Here is a 16,170-nt window from a genome sequence, read left to right as displayed (position 1 = left end):
CTGCCCTTTGGACTTTGTCAAAGCATTTCTTCTTTTGTAACAGACCTCTGTCTGAAAAAGCCATCTGGGAAATATTCACCTCAAGTTTCCTTGTAGGGTGGAAACATGGTTGCTTGCTGACTGCCTAGAATGAATACAAATCCACCCAGTGGTCATCAGCTGCCATCAAAACTCTAACTCACTTCAGTTTGGAGGAGGCATGTGTGTTGGGATGGGGCCCATTCAATTAGTCTATTTTAGCTGAACTCAAGTGAAGCAAGGCTTAAGCCAATTCTTAACAAATACACCAGATTTTAGCATCTGGAAGGAAACTGATCCAAAACAAATTCTATGATCCATATAACATGTAGCTCTGGTGTGTTATCTGATTCCTGAGCAGTGACCATACTCTGGATGAGTAAGACGAACTTTTAACCCAACAAATGACAATTTAGCAAACAACAGCTGCCCGGCCCTTTCACTAGTAGACCTATAAAAAGGCAAATAAAATAAATTGTGTTTACACTTATTAAATAATGGCTATTTTTTCTTTTCTTCTTTAGTCTGCAGAAAATAAGAAAGCTTGCAGCAATCACAAGGTTCAGCTCTTCTTCAGGAGATAAACCATGCCTTAGAAAAGCAGATAAGATTAATGTCTTTTCTTCTTTGGCTCAACTGGCTATTTGATTTTATCTTGAGCTCTGTTTTGAATCTTTTCTAAGGCAAAGCAGAATCTGTCTTGGATGGTTTTGTTAACAACGTGGGTTATACTATGTTTTATGACTAATTAAAATGAGACTGAAAACCGCATAATGGTGTCGCAAATTAATTCACCCCCCATTTGGTCCACCCAAGACTTGCCTCAGCACGTTTTGCCTAATCCTGTAGTTCTAGGCACTGTCAGGTGGTTATTGATTGAATTCACAGATTCAGTTACAGCAAATGACACTATGTGTCCTGCTTCTTAATTACTTAATGCAGTCTCTATCGGTCATAACAATAGCACATTAAAACAGGGGGCATAAATTTAGCTGCAATGAGCCTGGTTGAGGCAATTTTTATAAAAGCTGCTCTACCCAAGTGGGAGGATCTCAAATTCAGTTAGGCAAAGTGTTTCAGTGAAAATAGTGCGTTATCTTAAAAGCCATTTGGAAGGTTTTATCTGCTATATATGAAATGACCAAATGAAAAAATTAAATTGATAACAAAAGCATAAATGTCTATATATTAGGGTCTGGGTGGGCAGGATAGCATTTTGCCTGACAGCAGGCTCCTTTTTAAACTAGGACAAATAGGGGACATGATGTCTAATTATTAAGCAGGATTCAGGGAGTCAAGTCTACATACTCGATATGGACATTGGGTAACCCACAAGGCAGGAAATAAATTTAACAATAGTATCTATCAGTTTTATTAGAGTTTGAATACTTTATTATTATTTGAAATGAATTTACTTTTTGTTTTTTATTCATTTTTGGTTGGAGCTGACTGGTTAGCTGTTTGATCCAAAAACATTACAAGGAAAGGCCAATGATGAAGATTTAGTAAAAACTCCCGAGGTCAGCAGTCAGTGTGTAGAAAAGGTCTTTAAAAGATTATCTTCAAGATTGTTAAATGTCCTATGAGTGGTTGAAAATCGGGTGTATTTTCTTACTGATTCATCATGTCGTACTGCCTGGATGTTCATGTGCTTCTATTAGGTCCTTTGCCTATCAACCTTGGCTCTTGTGTTTTTTGAATGATAGAGATTCAGAACCCAGAATCAAAACGCTGCGCTACATGTCACTCAATAGCATATCCATCCCTAGTTTTTCAAAAAATGCTACTGAAACTGCAAAGACTGATCCAAATTGTTTTTTCAAAGGTTAATTATTGCCAAAATATAATTGCTTTTATAGCCTCATTAGTCTAACACTTGGAATGCTTAATATACTCTATTATCAAAGTTATATTTCGTATTGATTCTGTGGCATGTAAGGGAGGTAAACAGAAGGGCTGTGTCCACTAGAAGGATAAGGTTACTACTCTTCACTAACCAAGTTTGTTACTAAGAATGAAGAAAAGTATCATAGGAACTAGTTTTTGGTCAGAAAGTTATCCACAATAAAGATACAGCCAGCAAGACTTTTCAGACCTTGATTACTGAGTAAAAGACCAAGTTTTGAAATGTCTAGTCTATTGCTAAACTCCAACAGCTAGGCTTTCTTGCCTACTGATTCATCAGATTCATGTAGTTGAGATCATGAGACTATAGCATTTCTTTAAAAATAAAGGAACTTGGGTAATTCTCTTGTGGCATATACAAACCACAGCTCCTGTGTCAGTTGAACTACTCTGGTGAGTGGCTTCATCTTCAATGGAAGTGATGGACAAGTTCCTCTTCACTGACCCTGCTGCCATCTGTCATCCTGGATTCCACCTATAGTGCATTATCTGAGCCACACTGAGCAGGTTTCACCCTGGCCAAGGTCACTGCCCAGCCAATCAGAACCGATGGGGTCACTGCAAATATCCAAATTACTTCCAAATGGAGGTGCTGACAGACACTGTTAATGAGGGCTGTTTTGTCAGACTTGTTGATGACCTTTGACTATATTGCTCTTCCAGACTGCCAAGAGGCGTCTAGTTTTTCTCCCTCTGACATTTAGGTGGTATCTGATACTTAAATGCACTTTTGGGGGTAATCTGAATACAGTGTCCAAAGATACATTTGCACAGTGATAAAATTGAGAGCATCGTTACCCATTCATTAGCTAAGAAAAAATTTTAGTCACTTTTCTTAAGACAGATCTAAACCTGTACCTCTGCATAACTATTATTAGAGAAGCAGATGTCAGATACATTAAACTATATAATTGTAAGTGCAGTACAATGATAATAACAGTGCAAATACTTTTACTTCTAAAAGATGTCGCATACCTATTTTTCCATTTGTATCCTGTGCTGATCAGTGAGGTGCTAAATATGAGAGAAAATAGATTATTCAAAGCTATAATTTACATTCTAAAATAATGACATCTGCATCTGCTTAGATATTGTGATAAAACAACCAGGCTTATTATCAAATAAGCTCTTTAGTCATAGCCTTGACCTCAATATTAGATAACATTTCCAGTTATCTTTTGTAATAAATCAGCCAAGTCTCAACATTCTCAAGAAGTCACTTAAAATTATAAGGCTTTAGAGTGTCTCTGTGTGTGAGTGTTTGCATGAGTGTGTGTGTGTGTGTGTGTGTGTGTGTGTGTGTGTGTGTGTGTGTGAAAGTAGGAAACATATATAGCTAGATCACTGACAAGTCTATAGTTCAATAAAACATTCAGATTTTAAAAGTTTAATATATAATTTTGTTCTTTCATTTTAAAACTATTCTACCCAGAAGCTTTCTATTTATTTCCATATTTTTAGGTACGCATGTGTCGGAGTTCTACTTAAATACCACTTTGTTTAATAATTCTTCACAGTCTCTTGATTCTTTGTTTTAATTGTCTAAGAGTTTAAATTATGTGAAGAGAGATCTTTGTATAATTCTGTTCCTTAGCTTCCAGTGTAGGCTCCATTGCCTGTCTGTTTTCTGCTTCCTCAACTAAATTTAATCTCTCTTCTCATAAGCAAACACTTAACCACCTCGTGCCTCTCTCAGGATTCTATCATTCACCTTTCTTCCAACTTAAATCTGGAAGGCTGCTTCACGACTTTAGATAAAATTATATTTAGTTTCAGAAATTTCCTTACAATAGCCACAACTTAGGAAACACTGTCTATTCTCCCTAAAAGTCACAGATGATCACTTTAGGTATTTACTCTATGAATACTCTTATTTTTTTTCAGTAAAAATTATATCTGTAAACTTAGTCTTTTTCTTTCTTCAAAAAGAGTTTAATGGAGTCAATTTTTATGCTCCCCTTCTTTTGTAGTTCAACATCTATTTTTAAAAATCATTTACTATAAAGGAGCAAAGACATTTAGAATATGACTTATGATCTAATGTCTGGGGAACAAACCTAAAGTTAACTATGAGACAAAGATAAATTCAACATAAGACTTAATATAGATACAAAATTCTACAGAAGATGATCATCAGCATTCTTTATCCTTTGTAATTTTCCTTGAGTTATGCCATCCTTCCTTGCAGCTTCAACTCTCCACTTCTAGAGAGCCTCTTAGTGACTTCTATGCCAGTTCTGAAGGCTTTTGTATGAATATCCTCCTGGTCTTGTATCTGGTGACCTCATATTGGTAACCGTGGTGGTGGTATTTTTACCACAGAAATGGGTAAATGCTACACATTAGGGGCTTTGTTCAGAGAAGGAAATGGCAACCCACTCCAGTACTCTTGCCATGGACTGAGGAGCCTGGCAGGCTGCGGTCCATGGGGTTGCTAAGAGTCAGACATGACTGAGCATCTTCACTTTCACTTTTCATTTTCATGCATTGGAGAAGGAAATGGCAACCCTCTCCAGTGCTCTTGCCTGGAGAATCCCAGGACAGGGGAGCCTGGTGGGCTGCTGTCTATGGGGTCGCACAGAGTTGGACACGACTGACGCGGCTTAGCAGCAGCAGCAGCAGGGGCTTTGTTGGGTTTCCCTGGTGGCTCAGGTGGTAAAGAATCCGCCTGCAATGTGGGAGACCTGGCTTGGATTCCCTGTTTGGGAAGATCCCTTGGAGGAGGACATGGCAACCTACTCCAGTATTCTTGCCTGGAGAATCCCATGGACAGAGGAGCCTGGAGGGCTACCGTCCATGGAGTCGCAAAGAGTCGGACACGACTTAGCGACTAAGCACAGGACAAGGGTTTTGTTTTCTTTCTTTTTCCTTCTGGAGAGCTAGTTAAAACTTTGACTAGAACATCACTGATTTTAATTCCATCATAATTCAGATTAAACCTTGGTGAAAATAACATTTGTTTTTAAAATAAACATACAAAATCACATTAATTTAATGAGTTATTGCTATGAAAAATAAACAATGTTTCTTGGAGACATGTTGTCCCTATATTATACACAAGAGACAGGTAACTGTGTGCAAAGATAATTGTATACCTTCAAGTCCGCTTCAGCTGTCTCAGTTGAAGATTGTTTGTCATGGTTGGCAAAGAAATGAAACAATTGTTTCACTGTGAAGCCTGTGGGAAAAGGAGAAAGAAATCAATTGTCTCTTCCTCCAAAATCTACCTTCATCCTCTCAGCTATCAATTATAAAAGAAATAGAGCCTTACCACTCAAAAGTGTAATCTGCAGACCGGTAGCCACTGGCTTCTCCTACCAATGGGTTAGAAATGCGGCCCTCCAGCACAATCCTATCAAATGAAAAATCTACCTCTTAACGAGGTTCAGGTGATTCATACACTCATTAATGCTTGAGAAGCACTGGAATCGAGGGGATGGAAGTATAGGAGAGGTTGTAAAAGAAAGGGGCTTGGGGTGGTGATGTTGGCTTAGGCCAGAGGCGTATCCGTTGGGTTGTCAGTACAGAGTACACTGGCTTGTCTACAAAGGACAGACACAATAGACGAGAAACTTGGACTTTTTAAGAACATTTGTTTCAGATGACTTTTCTATGCCCTACACCTGTGGTTGCTTGTTCCCCTCCCAGCAGCTGTTGAAGCAGACAGTGATGCTGACAAGATACACTTCAACTGAGAAAAGTGGAGAAAGTTGTCGCTGTGACCCGAGGGTGAAGCTCTTCATTTTTTCACCAAGTAGAAAACGTGGACTAAGGAAAAGCGCATTCTTTCATTTTGGCCCTGTTTTATACTGAGGCCATGTGTAGTGAACAAAGCCAAATGAGACTGACCCCCCAAAATCTGGTCTAGTTAGCACAACTGAACAGCATCCAGACAATCATTTGGAATCCCAGAAACTCAAGTTTTTACTTATTTGATGCTGACAGCCAAAAAGAATAATTTTTTGGTCTCATATGCACTTTTCTGCACTATACAACCACATCTCTAGGTCACATATAAATATGGAAAAAACCCTACATTGAGAAATAAAAGACCAGCCTTAATAACAATATATGTGACCTCTCTGCAGATCTCAGTTTTACCATCTGTAAAACGGCTGTGCATGTCAACTCTTGGGACCACCTTGGCCTTTCCACTTGTCCTCACATATTTCACCCCAGAGTATTCTCATCTGAAAGAGCCATTCACTAAGAATGTTTATTCTGTGGCTCTGTTTCAGTGTGTCCTGACTGTGTTCCCCTTGCCCTAGATTTTTTGAATTCTTGAGCCATACATTTGTCAAATTTGACAGAAAGATTTTATCAACTAAAATGTGCAGAAATATTGTAAATAATTCTACATATGAGTGTTATTTTAACCTAATCTTAATCGTTGAGTTTTCTTGTGATTAAGTGATGTCCTGAGATGCTACAGTTGTTGGTGTAGTTGGTAGTTACTAGAAATTCTGGTATGCTGAAGCCATATTATCTAAAGAGATAAATATCTATAAATAGGAAGATAAAGCTGGAATTCCTCGTTAATAGATATTGGTATAATACTTCCTATTAGAATTTGTTACCAACATTAAAGATCACTTTGAGTCAGACAGAGTACCTATGAATACATTATAATATAACAGGGTCTCATGGTTTAGAATACCCTACTTAGTTTCTTATTAATGTTAAATTTCTTAATATTTTTATGCCTTGGTTTCATCATCTGTTAGAGAGTAAACAATAGTAGTATATAATTCCTGGGTTTGATGATAAGAATTAAACAGAATAATGTATATAAGCAACACTACCTGGAAGTTACTGAGCATCCCATTGACATGGGCTGTATTGTCATTATAAATAGCAGTGGTAGTAGCAGCAGCAGTAGAAGTATTTCTCTTATATAAAAAACTAAATAAAGCACAATGTAGGAAATATTCTAATTCATTCAGCAATTATTCAATTAATCCACATCTAAATATTAATATCAAGGGCTTTCTTAATTTTGACACACTTATGCAATATAAACCTAACCTCAGTTTGCCCACTGAGTTATTGAGAAATGATAAATATTAATTATTCTTCTAGAAGGTTAAGCTTATCCATCTCTAACGGTATCCTCTCACTTCAAATTCCTTTGAGAAGCAGCCAGGGGCATCCATCCATCAAGCAAAGTAAATGTCTGCCCCTCATTTCTTCCTTCTTAAATATATCCTCAAAAACAAAGAGCAAACCATGTTTATTTCATCATTTACTCCACTTGTGTACATGTCTAACTTTATCTTTGTTCTTCCATACCTTTGACTCTCAAAATCAATCAATGGATTCTTTTTTTGCATATCTATTTGGTTTCCCACTTCTGAAGCTCCAGAAATGTCCTTCTTCTCCCACATTAAGCCATGTGAATTCTATTCACCACAGTCCATTTGAAGATCTATCTGCAGCCTAGAACCGTATCTGGTTAATATAGTGAAGTCTCTGTTCTCTCCACTGCTATTCCTTGAGTGGTATGGGACAAAAAGTAAAGGTCATTTTCAACCCCAGTCTAGGTGCTTGCTAGCTGTGGAACCTCTGGGCTTGTTTTTTCATCCATAAAATTCATATAACAATGCCTACCAAATCATTACTGCTGAGGAAATTAGATGAACTACTGAAAACATTGGACTTATGGCTAGTCGAACACTAATAGAACAAAAACAAAGTAGATTATTTTAATCATGTCCTCTTGCTCTGGTGATGTAAATCATTTCACTGTTGTTTGTCATCTTTTATTACTACATATTTAAAATTTGTCTTAGCTTTCTCTTCTAGGATTGAGATGGGGTTATTTATTTCTCACATGGAGATAGATTGTATATTTCAAATTATTGATCATAATTTAAGTGTTTAGTTACCATAGTGGATTTTCAAACCAGTAGTTTCATATTCTGAAATCTGTATTACAGCATATAGAATTGATCCTCTCTTCATTATATATTAGACTTCAAAATGATTTACTGTGTACTATCCAAAAGGGATGACCCCTTGTGTTTATTAAGCACCTACTATGTAGTTAACAATGTCCTAGATACTAAGAATAAAAAATGATTAAATTAAAAGCCCACAATGTAGCTGGCAAGAGATAAAAATAAGACATTAAATGTTAATAAATGGGGCAAATGCTGTAACACAGATGGATAAGTCATGTGGAACAGCACAGAGGGATAAGCCAACCTTGGAAAGTGGAAGAAAGCCTCATAGAATTGCAATTTTTTTTTCCTCAATAAAAGTGTTGTGAGGAAGTCTGCAGAAAAGGTTTTATGACTTCTCTTGATAACTTTTTTAAAAAAGTAAAACAAATTCTGGTAATCTCAGAAAATGTTAAGCACTTCCTCTACTGGTCTCTGGCTATAAATATTTTTTTCTTGACCCAGCTAGCAGTTTGAGTGGTGGCAGTGGTAGGGATGGTGCAGGGTAATGCTCTTTATTCAGAAACAAATGTCTCTTATTACTTCTTTCTTTCCTCAAATTCATCTTCCATAAATATTTTTATCCTCAAATATCCATAATTATTCTGTTCCTGAGAACACACCTGAACCCCCTCCATTTTCAAAGCCTCAATGCCAGCTTCCAAAGAAGCCGTCTCAAAGGAGTCAGTCCAGAACCCATCTTTATAACACCACTTAATTTTCCTTTTTAACATGGCAGAGGAAAGCAGTCATCTGAGGTGGGGAAGGGTCGATTATGAGGAGCTGTAACATTTTCAGAATCATTACTTCAATGCTGACCCTGGTGCCTTAATTAAAGATTTGAGTATCTACATACATTGCATTGTAACTTCACCCTTCTGAAAAAGGATATTTTACCACACACTCCATTCTAGAAATGGTCCTCTCTCACTTAGACAGCTTGTTTCTAAATGAGGGATGAAACTGTATCACTTGCCAGGTAAATAAAATCAGTATTAAGTAACTGGGTTATTAAGGCAGCTGGTCTTTACAAACTGTTGGTCTCTCAGTCATGTTGCACTATCTTCAGGAGGTTATTTATTGTGGACTCTCATCCATAAAGGTTTGCATCTGCTGCTATTTACAGCCACTGACCATGTGACCCCAGCTGATCTTCAAACATTCGCATAAGATTGTCATTAATGGCTCCTGGATTTTTATCCATGACTCTTTAAATTCTGAGTATTGAAACCTAAGTCACTTCCTCTTCTGGATATTCAGTTCAGTCGCTCAGTCATGTCCGACTCTGCGACCCCATGAATAGCAGCACGCCAGGCCTCCCTGTAATGAGTAATAAATCCCTCCTTCTGTCAGTTTCTGCATTTTCTAGCTCCAGGACCAACTGTAGAGCTCTCTACAAGCCACCTTTGACTTCTTTCAGTGTCCTGTTTTCCATTTGGAGACATACCATCCCAACAAGTCTTCCTCAACCTCAGAGCATGAATACTGTCTCATATCACCCTTGCCTTCTTTTTCAAAAGTACACTCCAGGAGAAATTATTACCGGTTGTTTATACATCTCTTTAGTGAAAGTCAATATTTAAACCTACCAGTTATGTGCTCTTATATGTCTTTGGCTCCCATTGATCTTTCTGTTCTCTTTGTTTGCATTCCTTGCTCTCAAAAGTCCTCTGAAATACAGCCAGGGATGTTTTGTATTGATGTAAATCACTCATGTAACATCTTGCCTTCATGACTGTTGTATTTCTTATGATAAAACCTAAACTTCTCCCTGTGGTCATCAGGCCCCATGTGACTTGGTTTCTCTGTCTTTGGGATACAGTTTAATACTTGACTCCTCTTCTTTCACTTGGATCGAGCCACTCAGGTTTTATTTTCTTCCTCAAATCTGCCGGAATTGTTGTTGCCCTAGAGCTTTTACTGGCTTCTTGCTCAGCCTGACATATTCCTTTCCCCTGATCTTTGCATGATTTTTTCACAGTTAATTTCCTTCATAGAACTTATCTCAGCCTAAGTTTTACATAATTATTTGTGTGTTTGTTTTGTCTTTTCCATCCAGGAAGTAAATTTCACAACAACAAGGATGTTGCATTGTCAACAGGCTGGTTCCAAATTGGGAAAGGAGTATGTTGAGGCTGCATATTGTCACCCTGCTTGTTTATCTTATATGCAGAGTATATCATGTGAAATGCTGGGCTGGATGAAGCACAAGCTGGAATCAAGATTGTTGGGAGGAATATCAATAACCTCAGATGACGCCACACTTATGGCAGAAAGCAAAGAACTAAAGAGCCTCTTGATGAAAGTGAAAGAGGAGAGTGAAAAAGTTGGCTTAACATTAAACATTAAAAAAACTAAGATCATACCATCCAGTCCCATCACTTCATGGCAAACAGATGCAGAAACAATGGAAACAGTAAGAGACTTTATTTTGGGCTCCAAAATCATTCCAGATGGTGACTGCAGCCATGCAATTAAAAGACGCTTGCTCCTTGGAAGAAAAGTTATGACCAACCTAGACAGCATATTAAAAAGCAGAGACATTACTTTGCCAACAAAGGTCCGTCCAGTTAAAGCTATGGTTTTTCCAGTAGTCATGTATGGATGTGAGAGTTGATCTTTAAAGAAAGCTGAGTGCCGAAGAACTGATGCTTCTGAAAGTGTTGCAGAAAACTCTTTTGACAGTCCCATGAACAGCAAGGAAATCCAACTAGTCCATCCTAAAGGAAATCAGTTCTGAATATTCATTGGAAGGACTGAGGCTGAAGCTGAAGCTCCAATACTTTGGCCACCTGATGTGAAGAGCTGACTCATTGGAAAAGACCTTGATGCTGTGAAAGACTGAAGGCAGGAGGAGAAGGGGACGGCAGAGTATGGGATGGTTGGATGGCATCACTGACTTGATGGACAGGAGTTTGAGCAAGCTCTGGGAATTGGTAATGGACAGGGAAGCCTGGCATGTTGCAGTCCATGGTTTTGCAGAGTCGGACACAACTGAGCTTCTGAACTGACTGACTGATACCTTCAAAGCCTAAAATACTGCCAGACATATAGTAAGTGCTCAATAAATATTTGGTGAAAGAATTAATAAATTATATTCCCAGTATCAAAACATAGTAGTAAAATAGTTAATACTACCTGTATTCATGTTACATCAAGTCAGTTTTGAGCACTTTACATGAAGTATCTTGATCTTGACTTTCTCATGAGATTGGTATTATCATAATGATCTCAGACCTGTAAAGTTAGGTGGTAGTAAGTTAGAATATCTAATCTAGGCATTCTGCCTCCATGGCCTGGCCTCCGTGTTACCTAGCGTCCTATAAGTTATACTATGAAGGCTGTTGAATATGATTGTTTTTGTAGTGGAAAGACTTCTTTGTGAGATTCTAGGTAATGACACATGGAAGATACTTTAAGTTGGGATCTAAACTCTTTATACTTCATACTTTGTCTTCTTAAAAAATTATTTAACTCCAGAAAAGTAACTAAATGCACTTGACTCTCAGTTTTGCCAATTTATAAAACAGACTAATACCTTCAGCAGATCCTATGAATAAAGCAGATAATTATGTATAGTGTGCACCTTTAGGCTCATAGGAATTCTCCCAGAAAAATGCTCAGTAAATAGTTATCTTTAAGAGGATGTAATTGTGATAGTTTCATGGTACTATCTGATGATGCTGGGAGTTGCCTAACACATAGTTTGCCTTCTTTGCCAATATGAATTCAGACATGATTCAGAAAGAAAAAGCTGCTACATTCATCTCATATATATCTTCATTCAAGATTTTTTTAGTGATTTTTGTTTGGTGATTTTCAAAATTTGGAGTGGGTTTGTGTTCTTTGATCAAATTTGACAGCTTGTAATTTTAACTTAATCTAAAAGAAAAATATTATTACTTAGAGTCGTAGGGTCATGTGATACTTTAAATAAGATTTAGATAATGGTAATTAATAGTTTTGAAAATATAAACCTTGTTATAGTAGCATAAAATTGTGTGAAGCAAATAGAATATAAATATGAATATGGAAAATAGGAATCATTTAAAATTTCTGTTAAAAAAGAGCTTGTTCTTTATGATTTAAAAATAAAATGGTGGGTACCAAATTCTGTTTTGATTTTATTTTTGTCATTTTAGACCATAATAAAAGTAATATAACTTTCATTTTAAAATGTCAAAATTCATATCTTACTGTAAATCATATCCTTTCAGCTACTAAAAAAATAACATTTGAGATGTTATTGTAGAAATGCACTCTGGGCTACATAGCTTTTCAAACTTCTATTAGAGGGTACTTGGGTGTCAAAGGGTGAAATCTCGTCAAGCTCATGGGAGATATTTAATGATTCCTCTTTGTTGTCAGTGGCCACGGCAATGAAGGGTGAGCTGAGGGGAAGAGATGGTGAGCAAACGGAGCTATGAGTTCTGTATTTCTGCCTCGCATCTAGGTTTGTGTCCTGAGAAGGAACAATATCGTGTAAGGGAAAGTAACACACACATATACACAGCTCCTACTGCTTTTAGTGTAAGTGGACTTTGGCTCATCTTCCACAATAGTGCAAGAAGAGCTGAAAAATTCCTATTTCTCTGTGTGTTTGGATGTAGTGGAAAGCTCACCTGCTCTGAAAGACTGTCTCAGCAGCAAGAGACAAAGCAGAGCACAGCTATGAACTGTTTGCAAAAGTTAAATAGAAAATGACACGCAAATTTATGAAGCATCACTGACTCGATGGACGCGAGTCTGAGTGAACTCCGGGAGTTGGTGATGGACAGGGAGGCCTGGCGTGCTGCGATTCATGGGGTCGCAGAGGGTCAGACGCGACTGAGCGACTGAACGGAACTGAACTGAACCACATTTTTAAAAGGAACCAAACAGTACCATTTGCAGAGATGTGGATATAGACTTAGAAAATGAAAGTTGCTCATTCATCTCCAACTCTCTGCAACCACGTGGACTATACATGGAATTCTCCAGGCTAGAATACTGGAGTGGGTAGCCTTTCCCTTTTCCAGGGGGATATTCTTAACCCAGGGATTGAACCCAGGTCTCCCGCATTGCAGGTGGATTCTTTGCCAGCTGAGCCACCAGGGAAGCCCGGATAGACCTAGAAACTTTCATAAAGAGTGAAGTAAGTCAGAAAGAGAAGCACAAATCTATAATATTTATATTACAATATTATATTCAAAATATTGGTTAAATGTATAATATTTAAATCTACAAAAATGATGCATATGAACTTATTTGCAAAGCAGAAATGGAGACAGATGTAGAGAATAACTTTATGGACAATTCTGGATAGAAACTTAAGGTGGGAAGAAGAGGATGGGGTGAATTGGGAGACTACAGTTGACATATATACCCTACTATGTGTAAAATAGGTAACTAACGAGAACCTACTGTGTAGCCCAGGGAACTCTACTCAGAGCTCCATGGTGACCTAAAGGGGAAGGATATCTAAAAAAGAGGGGATATGTGTATGCATAGAGCTGATTCACCTTGCTGTACGGCAGGAACTAACACAACATTGTAAAACAACAACAACAACAACTATACTCCCATAAAAGTTTAAAAAAAGAAAAGAAAAATGCTGCCACCACAGACACTAATATAGATAAATGACATCAAATATCAGTTGAACCATTTAGATATAATCTGAGGTAAAAGAGGGACTAAAGTTCAAATACTTAAAATAGTTTTGCTCTCCTGATGGAAAAAATAATCGCATACACTTCTTGAGCTTTTACTACGTGTCAGACCATAAGAATTCCTCGTGTATTAATTCATTTAATTCTCACAACTAAAGGATGTGAAAGGTATTACTATAATTCCAATTTTAGAGAAAGCAGCAATTCATCAAGAAAGACAGAACATTCCCAGGCTATATCATTTTCAGTGGAGGAGTTGGAATGGTAACTTGGAGCAGAAATTGAGATTCGTTTTGAAATAATAAAAAACTGAATATAGCTGGTTCGGGGATCTCGACGTGCATAACCTGTGGATACAACACACACACATCTGCATCCGTACAAATATCACCGGGAATTCAGTGAGTGTCTCAGGCAGATGTGGCCTGGATAGTACCTCCTCAGTTATTTTGTTTCCAGTGGTTGCTTTTCTATTCATGAGTCAAGCTGACTCTCAACATCAAACCACAGCTTACAACTGTGAATTCTCAACTCAGAGGTACTATCGAGGTCCTAAGTTCTTTGTTTGATGAGCTACGGTACAGCAGAGATGGGAAGTTGATTATAAATCATACCCTCTCCACCCCTCAACCCACATACATGAGTAAAGGGGGAGATAATAAAACAGGAGGTTATAATTTCTTTTCCTACATAGAATTGTAAAAATGACATTTTGAAAAGATATAAGAAAGTAGGAAATTACTTTCATCTTATTGTACCCCGTTATGAGCCAAAGACTGTATGTATATTGAAAAATATTCAGAGAAACAATAGGAATGGCTTTGATTTTTATAATAATTCCATCACATATCCATTTGGCCATGCAGAAGTCATTATGCTTTTGATTTCATAAAATGTTTGGATGACATTTTTATATAAATAATTCAGAGGAAAAAATCACTTAAGGAATATAATTCACCCTACTTTTGCACTTGAGGTTTGAGAGGTAACCTTACAAAGAATAAAGAGTTTTAATGTGTTTATTATCATCTCATTCTTCAATAGCACTTTATCTAAGTAACGCTCACACATGGCAACATAATAGCCCTGAGAAACACACAGTTCAACCTGGGTGGAAAGTATTGTGTTATGAGGTAAATGGACAAATGCACTAGCCAGTAGAGTGAAGATGGCATTTTCTTATTTTGGAGCTAGTTCTTCCAGTTCTCAGTATCTGTGCACCAAGAGAGTAAAGTTATGAAATTATAAAAATTGAAATATATACCAGAGGCCCACTAGGAAAAACAGTTCATTGACAATGAAGTGCACTCAATGGCACATACACAAAATTTGTTGCAACTGGCTTCAACTTTGCAGAGGGGCTTGTATTCCCATGCAAAATGTGATTGGGTAAAATGACAGAGGCATAAACACTTCTAAGGAAGTTATTTTTCACAATAGTCTTCCAGAGTTTTGTTACCATGCATAAAATTCAAAGAAATTCTCAATGCCACTTGTTGAGTAACCGTTTTACTTAGTCTGTTTATTTACTTGTCTAGATTAAAGCTTTCAGTGGACTTGACTGTGCTGCAAAACAAAGCTGAGACGTGTCTCTCTTTACAGCCAGAAGAGTAAATACAGGAAATGGTGATTCTCTTGGTTTCTTAAAACTTGGGTATGAAATGTAAAGCATCAGAAAAATACTAAATTTATAAGAAATGCATTGATTTAAAAAATAATTTTAAATTCAAAGATAAGCAAGATACTGGGAAATGAAGCAATTAGGGAGTAGTTCAAAATCATCAGGTTGAAAGATTCGTGGAGATTTATTTACAGTTGTTCTTTTCCCTGTGGCTTCCTTCCCCTCACTTTTATTAAGACTCATATAAAGTCTTACCCTGGTAAGGTATCATCTGATCTACTGACTACAGGCTCCCTGGCCTAGACCATTGGCATTTAACTTGTCAAAGGACACAACTGAAATATTCCTTCCTGTTGCAGCAATAGGGTACTTTCAAAATAAATAAAATATTAAGATATTTATTGAACACTTATTATATAAGTTCTGCCCTAATACTTTACAGGTATTAATTTGGGCAAAAACTATAAATAAATAAAATAAAAGAAGTATTTATTAAATATAGCAATTTTTATCTTTAATAATAATTTTAATTAATAAATACTAGAATTGGAGAGGGAAATGGCAACCCACTCCAGTACTCTTGCCTGGAAAAACCCATGGACGGAGGCGCCTCGTAGGCTACAGTCCATGAGGTCACAAGGAGTCGGACACGACTGGGCGAGGACATGAGAATTGATTTCCCAGCAGTAATTTACCTCTGAAGTCATGCAGAGGGCTACTTGACATTTAGGGACACTGTGGTGAAAATTGAGAAAAAGGAGGAAAGAATTAAGTATTGGACTTTGGAATTTATGTTTGTCTTTACTAAATTGAACGAGGTCCCTCCTTACCTGGTACAAACTGCTAGAAATTATGAACACCTAGAATCAGATTGGCTATGTAATTTGCAGGGTCTGGTACAACATGAAAATTCAGGGCTCCTTATTTAAAATTATTAAGAATTTCAAAGAGGTGACAACAGAGCATTAAAGTAAGTATGAATCCTTCTGACCACAGAAATATGTGTGACTGAACAAGTCTAACACCCATGAAACCA

The sequence above is a fragment of the Budorcas taxicolor genome, chromosome 4 (genome assembly GCF_023091745.1).
Source record: "Budorcas taxicolor isolate Tak-1 chromosome 4, Takin1.1, whole genome shotgun sequence".
NCBI lineage: Eukaryota > Metazoa > Chordata > Mammalia > Artiodactyla > Bovidae > Budorcas > Budorcas taxicolor.
Note: the sequence above shows the minus strand (reverse complement) of the source record.